This window comes from Dermacentor variabilis, chromosome 11, assembly GCF_050947875.1.
Source record: "Dermacentor variabilis isolate Ectoservices chromosome 11, ASM5094787v1, whole genome shotgun sequence".
Classification (NCBI taxonomy): domain Eukaryota; kingdom Metazoa; phylum Arthropoda; class Arachnida; order Ixodida; family Ixodidae; genus Dermacentor; species Dermacentor variabilis.
In genome coordinates, this window is record NC_134578.1 from 117,365,055 (window position 1) to 117,387,650 (window position 22,596).

A 22,596-nucleotide genomic window follows, 5' to 3' on the forward strand; every position below is an offset into this window, starting at 1 on the left:
ACCTTACACTTGTCGAGGTCGAGGTCGAGGCCGCTATTACGCTCGTTAAGGGTTTGCAAAAACTCGTCGGGGCCGATGTCGGGGTCTACCCCTGTAAACTTGACGCAGGGGTTGCGCCGTTGGGCGACGCGCATTATGATGGCCGCGCGCGTCACGGAGTTCGCGGCTATCGCCTGCTCTAAGTTTCGTAGCGATTTCATGTTGTCTGTAAATACGGTCAGCCCGTACCTTGTATGGTGTAGCGTGATGTCCGTGATGTCTTTGGCGAGCGGGTCCACGTTGGTCTTTAGGAGCCGCAGGACGTCTCGCGCCGGCGTCGCGGTCGCCCCCACCGGCGTGAGGAAGGCGACGTGTTTGTGCGGGGCGCGGGGCCTCCCCGTCTCGGCACCCACCGTCGCGGCAACACCGGGTCCGGCGCGGACCGCGCCGACAGGGGGCGCGAGACCCGTCCTCAGCGCGGCCGCGTAATTCATGCGGCCCGCGGGCGCACCCACCGGGCCGCCAGCGCCCGAGGGCGCGGCGACCGCGCGCGCAGGCGCGACGGCACCACGACCGGCGGGCCCCGGGCCAGTCGGCACAGCCGCAGGGTCGTCCAGGCCGGCCTCGATGACGGCCAGTCGTCGCTGGAGCACGGCTGCCTCGCGACGCGCCTCGATGAGTTGATCTCGCAGCGCGAGGGCCGCGCCGCGCTCCGTGCCCGCCTCAACTCGCATCTCGCCGCACAGACCTGCCATCTCGAAGAGTCGCGTCATGAAAAACGAGCGCGCCTCGACGGAGACGCGGTTGGCCGGCTGGTTACAGTACGTCAGGGCCTCGTTGATGATCTCCCGCAGGCGTCCCTGCACCTTGTTCCCGGGGTCGCCAGGAAGCGCCGCCGCCACGGCCGTGCCCTCCGAAACGGAGGACAGGGCTTCCTCCTCCTCTTCGCCTCCAGCCGCCGGCCGGTTCCCTGCTTCTGCGACTGGGAGCTGATCTACAAGATCGCAAAATCGCGCAAGAGCCGCGTCCCCGTCCTCCGAAAAATCGGAGCCCCGCGAGCGGGGCGACTCCCCGGCGGCCGGGGGCCGCGGGGGGGAGCGGGACGGCGACGCGTTCTTCGTCTTGCGCGTATTCGGCATGGCCGGGGCTCAAGGGGTATGAGCCACGGCCATCTTGTGCCCGATGGCTGGCCCAACAATAATGCTGCCAAAAATCGAAAATAAAAGCCTTCCCCGCCCGGTTTTCGCAACGAATTAGGTCCCTATACGTTTAAAAACAACCCCAGCTAAAATTTAGTGGTGCCCAATGAGAAATACCTGGTTTTTGAAGCAAAACGCAGGAGCCCGATTTCGCCGGCCAGCCGATCACTTGCACGCGCGCTCGTGCAAGTGCTCGGCTGGCCGGCTACATCGGGCTCCTGCGTTTTTCATCAAAAACAAGGTATTTTCGATTGGCCATGTCTAAATTGTAGTTGGGGTTATTTTTGAACGTGTAGGGACCATATTCGTTGCAAAAACCGGGCGGGAAAAGATTTAATTTTGCTTTTATTCGCGATCTCTTTGCCGCCGGGTATTGGGCCCAACATGGCCTGGGCTCATACCCGCTGAGCCCCGGCCATGCCGAGTAAGCGCAAAGGCAAGAACGCGTCGCCGTCCCGCTCCCCCCCGCGGCCTTCGGCCGCCGGGGAGTCGCCCCGCTCGCGGGGTTCCGATTTTTCGGAGGACGGCGACGCGGTTATCGCGCGCTTTTGTACTCTCGTTGATCAGTTGCCGGCTGCGGAAGAAGATGCTCCCCCGGCCGCCGGTACAGACAAGGATGAGGTGCTGTCCTCGGTCCGCCATGTCCAGTGACCTGGACATAGCGGCGCTTTTGATGCCTTAGTCCGGTCACGCACTCTAATAAAACGTCATACAAAAATCCTTTTTGGAACCCGTCCTCGCGTTTACCACTGCCACTTAAAACAAGAAAAATATCCAGCACTGAAGTTTCCGCCGTGCTTGTTTACCTGAACTTGCACTTGCGCTATTAAATTATTATGTGGCTGTAGCACCGCCCCAGTAAACATTATTTCTGTTGCCCTCTCGTGAGCCATATACGCTGAACTGGACGCTGTAGCGCTCTTCACACCTTCCGCCCACGCAATCTAATAAAATGCCATCAAAAATATTTTTGGAACCGGTCCTCGTGTTTCGGCCCCTTCAAACAAGAAAAATATTCAGGACTGAAGTTGCCGCCTTGTTTGTTGGGCTGACCTTGCCCTGGCGCTATCGAGTTATGTGGCAGGTGTACCGCCCCAAAAAACTTTATTTCTGTTGGCCTATGGTGAGCTATATACAGTGAACTGGACATGGCAGCGCTTTTGATGCCGTAGTCCGGTCACGCACTCTAATAAAATGCTACACAAAAGTCCTTCTTGGAAGCCGTCCTCGCGTTTACCTCAGCCCCTTCAAACAAGAAAAATATCTAGCACTGAAGTTTCCTCCTTGTTTGTTGGGCTGAGCTTGCCGTGGCGCTATCAAGTTATCATGTGGCAGGTGTACCGCCCCAGAAAACTTTATTTCTGTTGCCATCTGGTGAGCCATATACAGTGAACTGGACATGACAGCGCTTTTGATGCCTTAGTCCGGTCACGCAGTCTAATAAAACGCCATACGAAAATCTTGTTTGGAACCCGTGCTCGCGTTTATTTCTGCCGCTCCAAAGAGGAAAAATATCCAGGACTGCCCTATTGAAAAAGTTGTACGAGAAATTGAACGAGATGTATGCATGTCGTACAGATTTGACGAGAAATTGAACGATATGTATGCATGTCGCACAGATTTGACGAGAAATGAACGATATGAAATGCGTATTGAACGAACTCTCATAGAAAACGAGCGAGATCTGTATGATGTGCTACGCAGACTTTTACGAAGTGCACGAGATTTATGCGATGTGCGATAAGAATGCGTAGAGCTTGTATGACATGTGTGCGATGAGTTGCGTAGACCTGACGAGATTATGTATGACGTGTGTGAGGTGGCGTGTGATGTGTACGCACTGTAGTCGTATGAGCAACTCCATCTTTGAGGATGACTATGAATTGCATACAAAGTGTGTGTGTACTCAAGTCGTAGTGCATACAAAAGCTCATTAATGACAGTGAGATTTATGATGAGTTGTTTGTAGTACATGCAAGAGCGTGATCATTATGTGCTGTATGATCACATTGAACCATTGTGACACATATATACCAGCATAAACTACAGAGCAAATGAGATCTTCAGAGTTCAACTTCTGGAATTTCATGCAACGAACACATATACTTCCCCATCAAAGCTGGTGTCGGTACTTTTGATGCAATGATTTTCACTTGGGGACATATTCTCGGATGAACACTTATGGCGATACTACTGCCTTTGCATGACGTATTCCTCGACCAGCCAATAGGCACTGGATAGCACCATGATATTGTCGAAAGCTATCATCAGAGAATGAATCCTTTGTTCAGAGTAGATCTGCCTAAGATTTTATTGCAATATAGGAGTCAGGTACCATCAAAGTTTCATAATAAAATGCTATATGTTTGTTTGTGCACGCAATAAAATAATCTGGCAATGTGATTATAGCACATTGGAAACACTTCAAACAAGGACGAGTTGGCAAAGTTTATTGCAGGCAGTTTGATCAGTGACAAATTATGCATGCACTTTGTCACATCCTAATAATATTGCTTTGCATCAGAGATATCAGTCAGAGGTAGTAATGGGCGAACTTGAACCTGCATATTTTCCAAATAGCCAAGTGCGTCAACCACAATACTGTCAAATACAAATCTGCTAAGAGCATGTTAGTGCCTGTTTATGTCAAATTGTAGAAGGTAGGTATGGGATTGGCCATGCATGCCCACATATAAAAATAAAAAGCGCAACCACAAAACAGTGTAATAGGTTGGTGAACAGATAGCCAAAATAGCAGTCAAAATCCATCGCACTTTGTCACAAATAAAAAATATGGTAATAACAATAACAATCCCTAAAAATGTCATGTGATCAATTGCGGTCACGATCACAGTTACTGCTGTGAAAAATTATTTGCACTAAGTGTTTCACAACTCGCTAAGAGAGCTTGACCTAGTAAAAAATCCTCATATGTGCACATCAGTGGCAAAAAACGAGATGGGCGTCGCAACTTGGTGACCATTATCTGCCTACATACTACACAAAACTGAATTTGAATTTAAAGGAGAAATGACAAAGCAGTTCGTGTGCCAATGATGGTTAAGCGCACTGCAATACCTTGCCATGTGTTGAAAGCTGACCTCCAAGCAACCAAAATGTAAGTGACCCTACACTGAAGCAGGGTCTTTAAATGACGAACGTGTATCACATCCTGGCGTTCGCGGACGCAGTCACCAAATGAAAAATACCTTTGCAAATCGCAATAACGACGAATGTCACGCGCGCGCACACCGACAGAATGCGAGCAGTTTCCGAAAGCACTCACGAAAGACTGTACGGACGTTCCTACGCATTCGACGCATATCAGAAGCGCGCGCGTGTGCACACACACACACACACGCACACACACACACACGCACACACACACACACACACACACACACAACCACACGCACGCACGCACGCACAAAAGGCTAGCAGTTTCCGAAAGCACTCGCCAAAGACGGTACGGATGTTTTTACAAGAAAGCAAATCCCGCCGGCGTGGCACCATTTTCCGAAGCACAAACACCACCACTCATTAACAGTACACATCCGTAGAACGGCGCACAACAAGCCTGAACAAAGTGCACACCACTCGACGCCAAATCTGTCGTCGATTACGTCGCTGAGAAACACGAACACCTTCTAACATTCACAAACCAAACCACGATGTGCTGCGAACTTCAAACAGATTTTACGGCCCTGTCTGGTTGATAGGGCTGCTCCACAGGCTGTCCTCGCTGTTGAAAGCAATGTCAGCAAAGTTGTTGTAAAAGGTCGCCTAAAACACGCAAGAACATTGAAATAATACGCCTGTACTACCCACGCTACCCATGCGATCACGGTTACCGGAACCACAGACGGCGAAGTAAACAAAAGACTACATTTCCCCTCATTTCGGACCGAGACTTGTAGTTACTTTCTCAGTCGCACGACTCTTCCTTTCGAGCAAGGCGCGACTAGTTCCTGGGACTGTGAGGGCGCTGCGGTCGAGCTCTGCACCAAGTGAGCGGTGCTGCTCTGCTGACATGTGCACGTTAGTTGCGGGTGTTTGCGCTTCTTGTGCTGTAGCCGATTTTATTTTCCCACTGTGTGTGCCTTGTTACTGTCCTCGTGCACGTGGCTGGCGGTCGACCTCTTTTGCTTCCGGTCAAAGTTTTGCGCTCACGGAGACGCCAGTACCGGCGAAGTGTGGGTCACCGAGCGTTAACATTGCGTGCGCACTTTGGTTTGTAGACCCACTTTTTTTCATCTCATTCCTTTCTTCGGACCTGCACCCCTAGGTATGGTGTCTGTAAAATATTATACTTCAGCTTAAACAACAACAGAAAGAAATAACGGCTGCTTTATTCAGCGAGCACCATGTAAATGCCGAGTGCCGCGACAAACACCCATAATCGTGCCAGGCTATAGCAGACGACGCTCGGACGCTTGGCGCGGAGGTCGATGGCAGCGCTGCGGTGGCGGGAACGGCAGCGAGCTAAATGGTGCGCATAGGCTAGGAGTTTGGGCACTTAAAGAGGTCTATAAACGTTATTGCGGTGGACCGGGCGGTCGATGTGGTACTGTTCGTTTAATCATATTTACCCGGTGCTTAGAGAACATATGCTCCTTTTTTGTGTGAATTAACGATCACTAAGCCCTGGGTCCTGTGCAATGCTATTAGCTCGCTGTATGTTTCTTGCGGTGCGCCGTTGTTGGTTATCGTAGTGCGGTCCACACGCGCTTTCTTTGTGCCCGGCTCATGAGAAGCTGGTGTACTCTCGCCGCTCCCACCTCGCCTCACAGTGCACGGAAGAATGTGTTGATAGTTGTGTTATCGCGTGCTGTAGTTCACCGCAATTCAACACTACGCTGGACGGACTGTTGGTGCAGTCGATGCGGCGTGAACGGACACGAAGGAGCACTCGCCTCAGAAGGTAAGTCCGGCGCCTAGCGCATTCTTATGGTTCATCTAGTGTACCTTGTCATGCGCAGAAGATTAGTACAGCTACAAAAACAGTAACAGTGATTCCCTAATGTTCGTTCGATATCGTAGTGCACATTTAGCAAAACGTTTCACGAAAATTACCCCGAGATTGATGTTTTTCAGAGCTTCATCTATTGTTTATTTTGTTTTTGTTATGAAGTATGCTAGCGCCGGGGCATCGCTTGGTCTGAACGGGCACAAAAATTCAAGCAGGGAATGTCACTGCTTCTGTACGTAATTTCTCAGCAAGAAATCGTATAGACAATTCTGGAAGTACGTTGATGTGTTGTGCAAATGATCTGACCCATGAGAAGATTTTAGCTTGTATGCAAACTTTGATGCTTATAGATTGTCGCCAAGGCAACCTGTATTTCTTGTGTCTAGTGTTCTGTTTGTTTTCGTGCCTTTGACACGTTGAGTAACTGCCTGTGATGTAAGAATGAAATACTTAATTTGTCTAAGCGGATGCAGCTTCTTGTAGCTGGCTGTACGACAGCTTTCCACAATTTGACGCGGTGTTGTTAAATCACAAGTTTGCAGATTCAGCAGTGATTACAATAAGCTGAACATTTATTGTTTAGGGATGTCACAATTTCCAGAGACGGAGGCATCTCTGCACCACAAAGGAGACTGCGGCACTATGCAGCCTGAACAGCACGACAAAGCATCTGATCTGCCTGCTTTGACAAGGTACGTACAAAACGGTCACAGCCATTTATGTGTTCTAGGTTCTGTTCGTGTATTTGGTACCTGCCAACTTTCCCGATTAGTTTCTGCTTTTCCAAGTGTGCTGTTTGTGTACAGCGTGTCAAGGTAAATAATGGTTAATAATGTATGCATAGAAAAATGTGGGCGCTGAGAGCGCTTGGGCGCTTATACTCTTGCGCTGAGAGAAAGCTTTAGGAAAGTGCGTGCTGTCTTTCCAACACAGGATTTCTGTCTAGAATTTTTGCAAAATATGAAGTGCAGAGGCTGGCAGGTTTGGCAAACAATGTTCAACACTTTTGCTTTAGATTTTAATGTAGCCAGTTCATTATCTGTCCCTAGTATAGCATAGCGTCAAGCTTGAAGCTGATCTCTGATGTCACGTCAGTTGCAGGATATAATAATGTGGTATCACGAACTGCTTGTTACGCATGTCAGTCAACATGGTGCAGTGGTCACAGGTGCGAGTATAACCAAAAGCTGGGCATTCTTTGCCCTTCTGCACATGATGTGGGATAGAGTTTGAACTATGCTATAGTGGCACCATCTCCCTCACCTTCTCTTCCTCATTATTCTGTTAACTTGCAGTAAAATGCACAACTTCTAGAGGCTTAATTATGGTGTTGTCTGCTGAACTTGGCTGATGTGAATTTCAGTAGTCTGGGGTACCCTCAAATCCATGCTGTACTTTGCATGCATTTTAATATGGTCAATATGTGATTGGCTGTGGCATTCTCAGAGAAACAAGGCCTCTTGTGAATAATGCATACATGCATTATTCGCATTTTCTAATACTCTTTCAAGAAGCAGCCTGTAGGCTGCTCCCCAAAGAAGTGACCACCTTTGCTTACTCTACGTGGCAGTCTGGTCCAGTTTACTTAACCTGTCTGCCATCTATGCACGAGGAGGACAGAGGCGAAAAAAAGGGACCTTCGATTAATGTTTTTGCACAGATGGCTCATACATTGCACTTTTCTTATCTTGCAGGCTTTGTTAACTCAAAGCTTTCTATGGGCGAATATCAGTATTTCATCCCTATTTATACCTAATAAGAATTACTGTGTTCATAGTGTCACTTTTTATATTATACTCTTGTGAGAATAAGCTCACTTGTTTTAATGCAGATGTGGCTGGGCCTGCAGAAAGAGTGTAAGGAGACTACTGTGTTGCTGATCAGTGCTGGTGCTGATCTCTACGTCTGAGTTGGCCTCACAACGTCCAGGCACCACTGTGCTTTGCTTAAAGGACAAGGTAATATGATATAGACAGCTTGCACCTCAGTATCAGTTTTGAGGAATATGCTAAGACACAAGAGTTGGCCTTGGTGATAAATACACTCGTGTTCTTTTTTTAAAGCGTTCTTCTTGCAGTGTTCCTCATGTAGATGTTTTCAGAAGATGCTTAAATGCAAACCGCCATGGAACTTGTTTATGCCTTAAAGTAGCACTCTTTCACCAAAAAAAAGCCTTATTTAATGCACAATTCATAACAAAGGTGAGGAAGTGACAGGACATAAGTCTAACAACCATCCAGTTTTACTGCTTGCACAGCACTATAAAGCGAGAGGTGAAAGGGCAAGAACAGATAAATCGAAAATGCATGTTGCTCAGACAACTGCGAAAAGGACACATGGCATGGCTACTATGACGCTTGTTTTACAATGATAAATAAGCAGTCTTGCTGTCTGATAGTCCACTGGAGGTGGAGCCAACTTGCAGATTTCCTGTCACACATATAAGGAAATCTTAACGAATTTCGCCAGCACTATGATCCTTATACATTGCCACAGTTGCACAGTTTTCAAACAAAATAATGCAAGTGAGCTTTGCACTACCAAGTGACCACAAAATGACCTGAGCATTCAGTTAACATGGTTGCAAATCCAGTCATTTATACATTGGCCTGTTGTGCCGACGTAGTGTCTACTGCACGACAGTGGTATTTAATATCCATCAACATCCCTGTGCTGTACGTACTCTTTCTTGCATCCTTTTTTTTCACAGGTAGTGGCAGATTACTTGATTCCAGAACAATTTGGTTTGTTCTACACATGATAGTGAACTTACCCGTCTTATATTAAACACGGAATTGGGTAGAAAGATGTGGTATTTCTTATGGTGCCCTGGTGCGTTCAGCTTGTGCAGATGCTTCAAACTTGTATTGACAAAAATTGGGATGAAGCCATAGGAGGGGAGTTGTAAAAGTGTAACAAAAGTCTCCTGATAGATATGCTGAGTTGTGCTGCTGTGGACACTTATTGGTTATCCCTACTGAGTAACGCTGTTAGGGTTATGGATGCTTTGACACTGTAGGGCCTACAAGATGGCTAGCATTACAGAACACTTTAAAACGACTAGGGATGCGTGTCGTGCTATGCTATCATAATTGGCCCACAAAGTGACCACCTTTGCTTGCACTATGTGGTAATCTGGCCCAGTTTACTTAACCCAACTGCCATCTATGCATGAGGAGGAGAAGGGACTAAAAAAATGAAGGGACCTTCGATTAATGTTCTTGTACAGATGGCCCATACATTGCATTTTTCTTATCTTGCAGGCTTTGTTACTTAAAGCTTTCTATGGGCGAATATCAGCATTTCATTCTTATTTATACCTAATAAGTATTGCTTTGTTCACAGTGTCACTTTTTATATTTACCGTATTTACTCACATAATGATCGCACTAACGTAATGATCGCAGCCCTGAATTTTATCGTAGAAATTCGATTTCTTTTATTTCCTGTGTTGATCACACTCCGAACTTGCCGCAGCGATCTGTCATGTGCCAAGTCTAGCTATTAATGATAGCGCTTACCATCTGTCGGATGCTACGCGAACAACTCTTCAAGACAAACCAAGCAGTCTGCATGCACCAAACATTCTTAAGCAGATGCCCGATTTCATTCCTTTCATCACTTTCTGCACGTCCATGACAAAAAAGCTACAACCAAAATTGCCTTCATTATGTGTAGGCTTTGTAATGGTTGTGGTCAAGAACAACAAAAGAGGTACCTTTCGATTCTTCTCATCTGCACTCGTGGGCACGCAACAAATCTTGTAACACTTGTAACACAGCTAAGATATTCGCCCACCCTTAGCGGAAACGTGCTGTATTAGGATAGTAGTGAAGACAGATGCCGCAGTTTCTGCAGCATGCCCGCCGTGTCTTTCTACGTCACTGGCAGCTAAGCGCGCCCATCTGTTTCTGCCCCCTCATAGTGGACATGGCTACGTTATTGCCACAAACTTACTGATATTAATGATATTATTCATTACGGATACGGAAGAAACTTTCAATGCATGTAATGTACTCGCGAGAAAAAAAATCTCGTTCGGCGCATTTGGTGTGTTCAGCTTGCTGCGCCGGCCGCCATTTTCGTTTTGGTGTCCCGCACTACACTTGTTTATGGAACTTGTTTATGCCTTAAAGTAGCACTCTTTCACCAAAAAAAAGCCTTATTTAATGCACAATTCATAACAAAGGTGAGGAAGTGACAGGACATAAGTCTAACAACCATCCAGTTTTACTGCTTGCACAGCACTATAAAGCGAGAGGTGAAAGGGCAAGAACAGAAAAGAAAATAGGTGGCAGCCACCTATTTGTTGACCTGTTGCCATCCCGCAGCAAACGCGGGATAAAAAAAAATTCTTTTTGCAGGAAATTTAACCGGCGTAATGATCTGAATAACATCTGAATTTTCGACCATTTTTTTACGAAAAAGTGCGATCATTATGCGGGTAAATACAGTACTCTTGTGACACCAAGCTAATTTGTTTTAATGCAGGTGTGGCTGGGCCTGCAGAAAAGCTGTAAGCAGACTGCAGTGTTGCTGATCAGTGCTGATCTCCACGTCCGAGTTGGTGCCACAACCTCCAGGCACCACGGTGCTTTCACAAGGTAATATGATATGGACACCTTGCACCTCAGTATCAATTTTGAGTTTGACTTTTGATAAATATTTAAGAAGACACAAGGGTTGGCCTTGGTGATAAATACACTCGTGTTCTTTTTTAAAGTGCTCTTTCTGCAGTGTTCCTCATGTACATGTTTTCAGAGGATGCTTACACTCCTTAAATGCAAACTGCCATGGAGCTTGTTTAGGCCTTAAACTAGAACTCTTTCACAAAAACGATCATTTAGTTTCTATAGTAGTATTAAAGGTGAATTAATCTTTCCTATAAACAATTCTGCAGTGGCATCTATGCAGTGTTTTCCGTCTGCATATTCCGCAGTGCGGTAGCAAAGAGCTGTGCTATCTGTGTATTCACTTGCATGAGCTTGTTATACTTGTTCATTTAATGTAAAATACTTGTGGAAAAGTATTAGACTATTTCTGTGGTCTTGTATTGCAATTCTGCAGCCATTTATATTGTTTGTAAAACACGAACGTTTAACAGAGACAGGAACAAGACAATGCGAGGACGAGCACTTGCTTTCAACTGCTGTGGTTAATGTTGAAATATCACTTTACATAGGTAGAAAACTCATAAGCCTCCGTGTTCTCTTTTTCCTGTTTCTCTGTGAGATTTTCACGCTTTACACACAATATCATGCAAGAACCAGCCCACCCAGTTATGCAGTGGAGCCACCTATTGTGCATGTTAGTTCCAATGGCTTGTTAGAATCTAACAGGGCCGGCTGCTTTGTTTACATTTTTTTGCAGAGGCATACGAGCACTTTGTGTCAAAAACGCCGAGCACTGTGGATACAGAGGCAAGGAGGCTGAAGGACCTGAACATGCACCTGGCCACCATGCTTCGGGATGCAAAATAAAGATTGTTTGTGTTAATTATGTGGCCTAAAAAGTGTCCTCTTTGTCTCCGAGCTGGCACATCGGCCGACTCATGTGATAGAAATTAACTCGCTGTAATGCTGGCAGTAGATGTTACTGTGTGGAACTTCACCAAAAATATTGCATGAACAAAAGAACTCATTCAACAGAAATAAGAACACCTGTAGAATGCAGCTAAACAAGAATAGTGTCATTTTCCATAGCTGAACGAGAACATTTTCATGTAGCATACACAAACGAAAACGATATCGTTGAGCATAGACGTGCGAGAACTACCTCGTTAAGCAAAGCTATGCGAGAATAATCTCGTTTAATGTACCCATACGAGAACGATCTCGTTCAGTGACGATGCCCTCTCGTACACTTTTGACATACGACATCGTTGAGTCTACGGAGCAATAATAGCGTAGAGAAGTTCTCGTAAAATTCTCACACAAATTTTTTCAATAGAGTGAAGAGCCCGCCTTGTTTGTTGCGCTGAGCTTGACCTGGCACTATCGAATTATCTTGTGGCGGGAGTACCGCCCCACTAAACTTTATTTCCTTTGATCTCTACTCAGCCGTATACGGTGAACTGGACGAGGGAGCGCTTTTGACGCCCTAGTCCGTTCACGCACTCTAATAAAACGCCATACAAAAATCCTTTTTGACACCCTTCCTCGCGTTTACCTCTGCCACTTGAAACAAGAAAAACATCCAGCACTGAAGTTTCTGCAGTGTTTGTTCGCCTGAGGTTGCACTGGCGCTATTAAATTATAATGTGGCGGTGCTACCGCCACATTATAACCTTTATTTCTGTTGGCCTCTCCTGAGCTATATACGCTGAACTGGACGCTGTAGCGCTCTTCACACCTTCCGCCCACGCAATCTAATAAAATGCCATCAAAAATATTTTTGGAGCCGGTCCTCGTGTTTATTTCGGCCCCTTCAAACAAGAAAAATATTCAGGACTGAAGTTGCCGCCTTGTTTGTCGGGCTGAGCTTGCCCTGGCGCTGTCTAATTATGTGGCGGGTGTCCGCCCCAGTAAACTCTTTCTGTTGGCCTCAAGTGAGCCTTATACAGTGAACTGGACGCGACAGCGCTCTTGACACTTTCGTACGGTCACGCACTCCAATAAAACGCCATACAAAAATCCTTTTTGAACCCGTCCTCGCGTTTACCTCAACCCCTTCAAACAAGAAAAATATACAAGACTGAAGTTTACACCTTGTTTGTTGGGCTAACCTTGCCCTGGCGCTATCGAGTTATCATGTGGCAGGTGTACCGCCCCAAAAAACTTTATTTCTGTTGCCATCTGGTGAGCCATATACAGTGAACTGGACATGACAGCGCTTTTGATGCCTTAGTCCGGTCACACAGTCTAATAAAACGCCATACGCAAATCTTGTTTGGAACCCGTGCTCGCGTTTATTTCTGCCGCTTCAAAGAGGAAAAATATCCAGGACTGAAGAGCCCGCCTTGTTTGTTGCGCTGAGCTTGCCCTGGCACTATCGAATTATCATGCGGCGGGAGTACCGCCCCAGTAAACTTTATTTCTTTTGGTCTCTATTTAGCCGTATACGGTGAACTGGACGTGGCAGCGCTTTTGACGCCCTAGTCCGGTCACGCAGTCTAATAAAACGCCATAAAAATCATTTTTGGAACCCGTCCTCGCGTTTACCTCAGCCCCTTCAAACAAGAAAAATATCCAGCACTGAAGTTTCCGCCTTGTTTGTTGGGCTGAGCTTGCCCTGGCGCTATCGAGTTGTAGCGGGTGTACCGCCCCAGTAAACTATTTCTGTTGCCCTCTAGTGAGCCATATACGCTGAACTGGACGTGGCAACGCTCTTCACACCTTCGTCCGCCAACGCACTCTAATAAAACGCCATACGAACGTTCCTTTTGGAACCCGTCCTCGCGTTTACCTCAGCCCATTCAAGCAAAAAAAATATCCAGGACTAAAGTTTCCGCATTGTTCGTTGCGCTGAGCTTGCCCTGGCGCTATCGAGTTATGTGGCGGGTGTACCGCCCCGGCCGACTACTTCCCCGTCATTCCTGAAATCAAAGGCAAAAATAAAGGGTGGGGAGAACCTGTCCCTGCAAAAATGCATGCCAGGTTTAAAGCCAATTAAAAATAAATGAAGAGGGGTTTTGAATTAATACCCAAAGCGCATGTGTTTGTGGTGAAAAGCCAATTGGAAAAATAAAATTGTGGGCTAACGGTAACGCGTATGTGTCCCGAGGTGTCTCAGCGAGGGCAGAAGCCCCCGCGCCGGACATTTAATGAACGTGAATGATGAGGCGGAGTCGTGGTGGCATGGGCATGCCATAAATGAGGTAAAGATAAAAGAAAGTAAAAGAAAATGAAGTTAAAAATGTGAATATTACGACAGTCCAGGTACAAATGTTCGTCGAGGCCGGCGATCGCCTGCGACCGCTGTCGGGCACGCCATCGCGCCCTCGAGAGGGCGCGCATCACGCGGCTGCTCGGCACTTTCGATGCCGGGTGCCAGGAACACCCCCGGCATCGTTGTCCCTCGTCCATGCGGCGGTTCACCGCACCTACAGGAGGGTCCGGTCCGCCGTTCGGCGGGGGCCGCCGCGGACTTCGGGGACGTGTCCCAGCGTCACATGCGGCGCGGGGCGACGACTCCAACCGCCAGGTACGTCCCCGCGCAGACCGGGGTCCTCCGGACGACGCCTTCGCCACCCGGACGCGACGAATCGGGTCCGCCGCTCGGCAGAGGCGCCACAAATCCCAGGGGACGCATCCAGGCGTCTCGCACGTACGAGACCTGGCGTCGGGCGTCAGGGACGCCCCCGGCGTCGATGCGCACGGGTCTGGAACTGCGGAGTCGCACCTACTAGCTTCGGCCCGTCCGGCCACGTCACTTCGCTCTTGGGGGGCGCCTCCCGGCGCGAACATTAAAGGAAAAATATAAATAAAAGGACAGGAAGGAAAGAGGACAGGTGACATGAAAGAGGGGCCGGGTCTCAGAACGACGTGATCAGCGACAGTTCCGACGCCGCCGGACACGCCGTCGAGGCGCCCGAGAGGGCGCTCGTCTCACGGCGGCTCGGCCCTTCCGATGCCGAGTGCCAGGAACACCCCCGGCATCGCTGGCTGTCGTCTATGCGTCGGGACGCCGCACCTATAAGTAGACCTGTTCCGGTGGTCGGCGGGGTCTCCGCGGACATCGGGGGTGTTTCCCGGCGGCTCACGTGACTCTGGGTGGTCGCCCCAGCAGCCAGGGACGTCCCCTCACATGTCATACCCGAGAGCGAAGGTGGCGGGCGTCAGGGACGCCCCCAGTGTCGGTGCACACGGTCGCTGTACGTCCGGCGGCACACTTACTAGATGCGACACGGCTAGGGCGAGTTACGGATCCGCCTTGTGGGGGCATGTCATGCGCCCGTGTCCATAAGACGCGCAAAAAGTGCACGTGGGCACGTGCAAGTCTTCTCGTGCGCGAACCGAAGTCCACCCCACCGGGAACTTCGGACGCGATAGGATCTTCTGAAACCCTTCCGGGTCTACTTCCGCTGCGTACGAGCGCGAGCCCGCCCTCTCGCCGAACGTGACGCGGACATTGCACTTGTCAAGGTCGAGACCGCGATTACGTTCGTTGAGCGTGCGCGAGAATTCATCGGGGCCGATATCGGGATCTACCCCTGTGAACTTGATACAGGGGTTGCGCTGCTGGGCGACGCGCATTATGATAGCCGCGCGCGTGAATGAGTTCGCAGCTATCGCCTGCTCTAGGTTGTGTAGCGATTTGGAATTGTTCGTAAATACGGTCAGCCCGTACCTTGTGTGGTGGAGCGTCACATCCGTGATGTCTTTGGCGAGCGGGTCCACGTTGGTTTTCAGTATCCGGAGAACGTCTCGCGCCGGCGTCGCGGTCGCCCCCACCGGTGTGAGGAAGGCGACGTGTTTGTGTGGGGCACCGGGTCTCCCCGCCTCGGTGCCCACCGTCGCAGCAACACCGGGTCCGCCGTCAGCCGCGCCGGCAGGGGGCGCAAGGCCCGCCCTCAACGCGGCCGCGTAATTCATGCGGCCCGTGGGCGTGCCCGCCGGGCCGCCGGCGCCCGAGGGCGCGGCGACCGCGCGTGCAGGCGCGGCAGTACCACGACCGGCGGGCCCCGGGCCAGTCGGCACGACCGCAGGATCGCCCAGGCCAGCCTCGATGACGGCCAGGCGTCGCTGCAGCTCGGCGGCCTCGCGACGCGCCTCGATGAGCTGGCCCCGCAACGCGAGGGCCGCGCCGCGCTCCGTGGCCGCCTCCGTTCGCAATTCGCCGCATAGGCCGGCCATCTCGAACAGTCGCGTCATGAAGAAGGCGCGCGCCTCCACGGAGACGCCCCCGCAGGGGCGTCTGCGTCAGCAGGCGTTTGGTGTGTTGCGACACCACGTACCCGAGCACACGAGGGTTGGACCCTCTGTAGCCGTGAGCGGCTTAGCCGTGTCTGGGGAAAAGGGGATCCTGGGGGTTGAGCCGATGCTGGGTGTTTGGACCTTTAAGGCCCCCCTGCGGAGGCAACACACCCCTTTGGCCTCGGCTTCACATAGACGGCACCCCCGGACTGACCCAACCGGGGGAAATCGGCAGTTGCCTTTTCCTATCCCCCTCTCCATTCTGCGTCTTTTTCTATTCCTTTCAATCTTTCCTGTCTTCTCGTCTCTTGTTTACTTCCGAATTTCCTGGCAGCGAGGGTTAACCTTGTGTGGGCGGCCAACCTTGGGTACTCCAGATTGGGTTATAGCAGCACCGTACAACTGGCGAGAGCTTGTCTTACACATAGGATCTGCTCCGTCCCCATGTTGGGCTCGGTGGTGGGCGGTTGGCGCTGCTGCCGAACTCAAGACCCCTATATGGCTTCAAGTAAACCACTATCCCTTGATCGCCCTCTGAAAAGAGGGCGCACCGATGCAAGCTTCCAATTCTTTTTGAAGAGCAATGAGGAACATTTCCCTAAGTACCATGTCATACACAGTGAAAGCAACACAAGCGTGCGCAAATTCTCTCCCTTCTTGGTGGCGAAATGCCTTGCAAGCACGATAGGACCTGGCTATAAAGCCACAAAGATGTCTAATAGAGACCTACTCCTTGAATTGAAAGATAAAATCCAATATGAGAAAATGAATGACCTGAAATGCATAGGCGATGTAGCGGTCACTGTGTCCGCACATCGAACCATGAACACGAGCCGTGGAGTAATCTCTGAAGACGACTTCATGGACCTTAGTAATGAAGAGCTGCTTGAAGGTTTTCAGGATCAAAATGTCATCAAGGTAGAACGAATTCTAATCCGCAGGAATAACGAAGAACTTCGAACAAAGCACATTGTACTAACCTTTGGCACCAGTGTGCTGCCTAGTACAGTGGATGCAGGCTATATCAAAGTTCGTGTTAGGCCGTACATTCCAAATCCTCGACGGTGCTTTAAGTGCCAGAGGTATGGACATGGATCCCAGACATGCCGAGGAAGACAGACTTGCGCGAAATGCAGCTCGAACGATCATCCAACAGACACTTGCGACTCATCTCCACATTGCGTGAACTGCGATGGAAGCCATCCAGCCTACTCTAGAACGTGCCCTAAATGGAAGAAAGAAAAAGAAATCATTGCATTAAAGGTCAAAGAAAACATTACATTTCACGAAGCAAGGAAACGTCTTTCGTACTTACATCACACAAGCTATTCTGAGGTGGCGCGACGGGGGGCAGCGTCACAAATAGCTCGGGAGTCTACCGCGGTCACTAATAGTGGTCCGGTAATCACTCCGCCTGCCCCTCTGGTGGCAGCAGCAGATGCTGCTCCATCAACATCGAAGGTGGGCCTGCAGACTTCGGTTCCGCAGGCTCCAAAGCTAAGCCGAACTCCACGGCCTGGGACGCGAGTTTCAGCGCCTAGTTCACGATCCTCCAGCGCCTCCGAGAAGGTTATGGAGGTCGATCAGAAATCCTTGGCGTCATCGACGCCGAAAGATCAGCGCTCCCAAGAGCGCGCTAAAAGAGATAAAATACCTGTAACTGCACAAAGAAAGGGACCGGTAACCTAAACGGTTACCGCTCTTGTATACATATCCATCTATCTTTACCACGTGCTCTTGAACAGTCAACAAAATCTTCCTCAAAATGGCTACACAAATAATTCAGTGGAATGCCAGGGGCCTCTTTCGCAATCTAGATGATGTCAAAGATCTACTAGAGGAATACCAGCCACGACTGTTCTGTGTTCAAGAAGCACATTTAAAGTCTACACACCAGAACTTTTTAAAACAGTACATAATTTTCCGTAAAGATAGAAATAATGGCAATTCTCCTTCAGGCGGTGTGGCAATCATAGCCCAAAAGTCAGTTGCATGCCAGCATGTATCCCTCCAAAGTTCATTTGAAGCAGTGGCTGTTCGGGCTATATTGTTCAACCAACTTATAACTATCTGCTCTATATATTTACCGCCTGATGAACGGTTTGCCATTGCAGAATTTGAAAAGCTGATTGACCAGCTTCCCGAACCCTATATAATAATCGGAGACTTCAATGCTCACAGCACATTCTGGGGTGACTCAAGATGTGATGCGAGAGGACGGGCAATAGAGAACTTCCTTCTTTCTTCTGGAGCCTGCCTATTTAACAAGGCAGAGCCAACCTTTTACAGTTCCACACACAACACGTATACATGTATAGATTTAGCAATAGGGTCAGCGTCACTTCTTCCATACCTGGAATGGAGAGTTATCAGTAATCCATACGGGAGCGATCATTTCCCTACACTCCTAGAAACAGCAAAGTGGCACGATGGACCAGCTTACCCCAAAAAGTGGAAAATTCATAGTGCAGACTGGTCGAAATTCAGAAACACATGTAAACTGTGCCTGGAAGATGTGGACCACCTAGGTGTAGAGGAACTGGCCAGCTACATTACTGAACATATTCTCTGTTCTGCTAAACACTGCATCCCTCAGTCCTGTACATATAAAGTCAATCCAAAGCCATGGTGGAAAAAAGACTGCGAAACTGCAAAGAAACGCCAGAACAAAGCATGGAGTAGATTTTCATGCTACCCAACCACAGAAAATCTAATAGAATTTAAGCGCTGCAAAGCAAATGGACGCCGTATCCGCCGAATATCCAAAAGAGAAAGCTGGACGCGCTACATATCCTCAATAAACTCATACACGGATGTTAGCAAAGTATATAACAGAGTACGCAAACTGAAAGGACAACGTCCAAATCCTTTTCAACTCGTCAATGGTTCTGGTGATTCAGTAGAAGATCAAGCAAACACTCTTGGCGAGCACTTTGAGAGAGTATCAAGTTCAGAAAATTATTCCGAAAATTTCTTAAACCATAAAAGAATAGCTGAAAATATTCCTCTGCGTCCAAAAAAGTCATCAGAAGGGTACAATAGACCATTAACGTTCCATGAACTCAAGCTTGCCCTAGGCTCTTGTGGTAGCTCGGCTCCAGGTTCTGACGCAATAACTTATGAAATAATCAACAATCTGCCTTATGAGACCCTAAACTGCCTTTTAGGCCTTTACAATAAGATATTTGCTACTGGTCATATACCTTCATCTTGGAAAGAAGCAATAGTCCTACCAATACTCAAACACGGCAAAGACCCTTCCTTAGTTAACAGTTACAGACCAATTGCACTCACTAGCTGCTTACTCAAAGTATTTGAAAAGATGATTAACCGACGCCTTGTCTTCTTTTTGGAATATATTGGTATATTGGACCCTCGCCAATCTGGCTTCCGGAGAGCGAGGTCTACTACCGATAATCTAGTTCTCCTTGAATCATATATACGTGATGCATTTGTACATAGCCAATATTGTCTGTCTGTATTCTTTGATCTTGAGAAGGCATATGATACTGCCTGGCGATACGGTATTCTGCAAGACCTGTCTTCCTATGGAATTTGTGGTAGTATGCTAAATATTTTGCAAAATTACTTATCTGAAAGAAAGTTCCGCGTAAGAATTGGCAATGTATTATCGCGCACTTTTATTCAAGAAAACGGTGTACCACAGGGAGGTGTGCTAAGTTGCACACTTTTTATAATCAAAATGAACTCTCTCCGCTCTGTTATACCATCAATGGTGTCTTATTCTGTCTATGTGGACGACATCCAAATCAGCTTTAAATCTTGCAACCTGTCCATATGTGAACGCCAGATACAGTTGAGTGTTAACCGGCTCACGAAATGGGCAGACGAAAACGGGTTTACATTCAATTCAGAAAAGACTTCCTGTGTGCTGTTTTCCAGACGTAGAGGGGTATCTCCTGACCCTTGCATTACGATGCATGGGAGAAACCTGATAAATAGAAAAGAACAAAAATTCCTAGGTGTAATCTTTGATAGTAAGCTGACCTTCATGCAGCATATAAAACAGTTGAAACTGAAATGTCTTAAAACCATGAACCTTTTAAAGATATCCCATCAGTCGTGGGGAACAGATAGGTATTGCCTCCTGTCTCTTTTTAAAAGCCTTGTGTTGTCCCGCATAGACTATGGATGTATTGTATACCAGTCGGCTTCAAGGACAACACTTACAGTACTCGATCCTGTCTATCACTTAGGTATCCGCCTAGCTCTTGGTGCCTTTAGGACGAGCCCCGTCCAAAGTCTATACGCAGCATCGGATCAGTGGCCGCTGCATTATCAACGTACGTATCTGGGAGTCACCTATGCAATAAGAATCATGTCACTAAAATACCACCCATGCAAAGCACTCATAAGTGATCAGTCCACAAACCAGTTGTACTTAAACAGGCCTTCACACGCCCCACCGTTCCCTTTGGCAGTAATGTCTGTTGCGGTAGAACTCGGAGTACTTTTCACAGATCTACAGGAAAGCGACAATGCTGAACCTATTCCACCCTGGGAACAATGTACAGTTACCTGTGATTTGTCCTTTAGAGAACTGAACAAAAAGAGTTGTCCAAGTGCCCTCGTCCAGCAACATTTCTTGGCCCTTGAAGACAAGTATAGATCAACGGCATTTTTCACTGATGCTTCGAAGTCGGCAACATCGGTATCATGTGCAGCCCATGGCCCAAACTTCTCCAACGCTAAAACCTTACATAACCATAGCAGCATTTTTACAGCCGAAGCGTACGGTATCCTGATCACTGTTGAATACATAGTGCAGCACAAGATACAAAAGTCCATAATATACACAGATTCCTTAAGTGTTGTCACAGCCCTGTCCTGTGGCAAAACAATCCGAAACCCTGTATTAAACATGCTCCTTAAACACATTCATCTAGCATATAAACAAAACCTAGCTCTTGTTGTATGCTGGGCGCCAGGACACTCTGGGATTGCAGGCAATGAAATGGCAGACAAGAATGCTGGACAAGCGCCTCATCGGGATATTATTGATGTAAGCTGGGTACCTGGTGTAGATATGAAACCTGTTGTACGAAAGGTGCTTCATAACCATTGGCAAGCTGAGTGGGACAAGCAAGTGGAAGATAAGCTGCACCTGCTTAAACCGCGATTAAGCAAACCTTTCCCACTGAAGCTTGACAGGCACACTGAAGCCACCCTAGCACGACTCAGAATAGGACACACTTATGGCACACACAAACACCTATTGACTGCAACTGACCCCCCGACGTGCACACGCTGCGGTGAGAACTTAACCGTCCTACATATCCTCATTCAATGTCCCGAACTTCACCGAGAGCGATTAGCTCATTTTAAGGAACTCTACACACACCATATACCACCCCATCCCTCGATGTTCTTATCAGAAGATGCACTTTTTAACTTTAAAAGAGTGCTTAATTATCTTGCTCAAGCGAACTTTCTAGATATCATCTCATTCCACGCTAACAATCAGACTGTGCCTCACAGGTGAAGTACAGTCTGATGCACATAAGTATGTCAGAGCTCTTGCACTTCTTGCGTAGGCAAGCATTGTACAGCAAGGGACTCGGGCAATCCGCAACAATTTACCATGTGTCCCTATGACCTATAACTTTAGAATTCATCCACCAGTATTTATGGATTTCTCTTACGTGTAGGCCTCTATACAGCCTCTATTTTAAGTCACAGCACCAAACCCACAATTTTACTAAACAAATTCCTATGTCCTGGCGCTCTTTGGCCTTAGACGCCCTTGCGCCATTAAACTCCAATCATCAATCAATCCACGGAGACGCGGTTGGCCGGCAGGTTGCAGTAGGCGAAGGCCTCACTCACGATCTCCTGCAGCCGACCCTGCGTCTTGGTACCGAGGTCGCCGGGAAGCGCCGCCGCCACGGCCGTGCGCTCCGAGACAGAGGAGAGGGCGTCCTCCTCCTCGCCACCGCCAGCCGGTGGCCGGCTCTAGTCCCCTGCAACCGGGAGCTGATCGACCAGATCACAAAAGCGCGCAATAGCCGCGTCGCCGTCCTCCGAAATATCGGAACCCCGCGAGCGGGGCGCCTCCCCGGCGGCCGGGGGCCGCGGGGGGGGAGCGGGACGGCGACGCGTTCTTCCCCTGAGCTTACTCGGCATGGCCTGGGCTCAGAGGGTATGAGCCCACGTCATCTTGGGCCCAATACCCGGCTGCAAGGAAATCGCGAATAAATACAAAAAATAAACATTTTCCCGCCCGGTTTTCGCAACGAATGGAGTCCCTACACGTTCAAAAGCAACCCCAGCTAAAATTTGGAAGAGTCGAATCGGAAATACCGTGTTTTTGAGGAGAATTGCAGGAGCCCGATGCAACCGGCCAGCCGAGCACTTGCACGCGCGCTCGTGCAAGTGCTTGGCTGGCCGGCTGCATCGGGCTCTTGTGAAAATAAAATAAAAATAGAGAAAAAGAAAGTACACAAAACACACAGCGGACACTGTGTCGCTGTGACGTGACTTGTCCTCTTCGCTTGCGCCACGGTGTACACGGCACGGTCGCCACCGGATTACACGGAAGACGGCCGTGAATGAGTCCCAGGGACGGCCGCCGAAG

At 48.6% G+C, this 22,596-nt stretch overlaps 1 long non-coding RNA gene across 3 annotated transcripts; it reads left to right on the top strand.

The window, feature by feature from the left end:
* The first annotated feature begins 6,007 nt into the window (after positions 1-6,007).
* On the top strand, positions 6,008-10,747 carry LOC142563538 (uncharacterized). Of its 3 annotated transcripts, none has more exons than XR_012824328.1 (3): positions 6,008-6,099; positions 6,731-6,839; positions 10,639-10,747. It is a non-coding gene; the product is annotated as an uncharacterized LOC142563538 (long non-coding RNA). The 3 variants fall into 3 exon arrangements; XR_012824330.1 differs by having other exon boundaries at positions 6,749-6,839; XR_012824329.1 differs by lacking the exon at positions 10,639-10,747 and adding an exon at positions 7,979-8,005.
* The last annotated feature ends 11,849 nt before the right edge of the window (positions 10,748-22,596 follow it).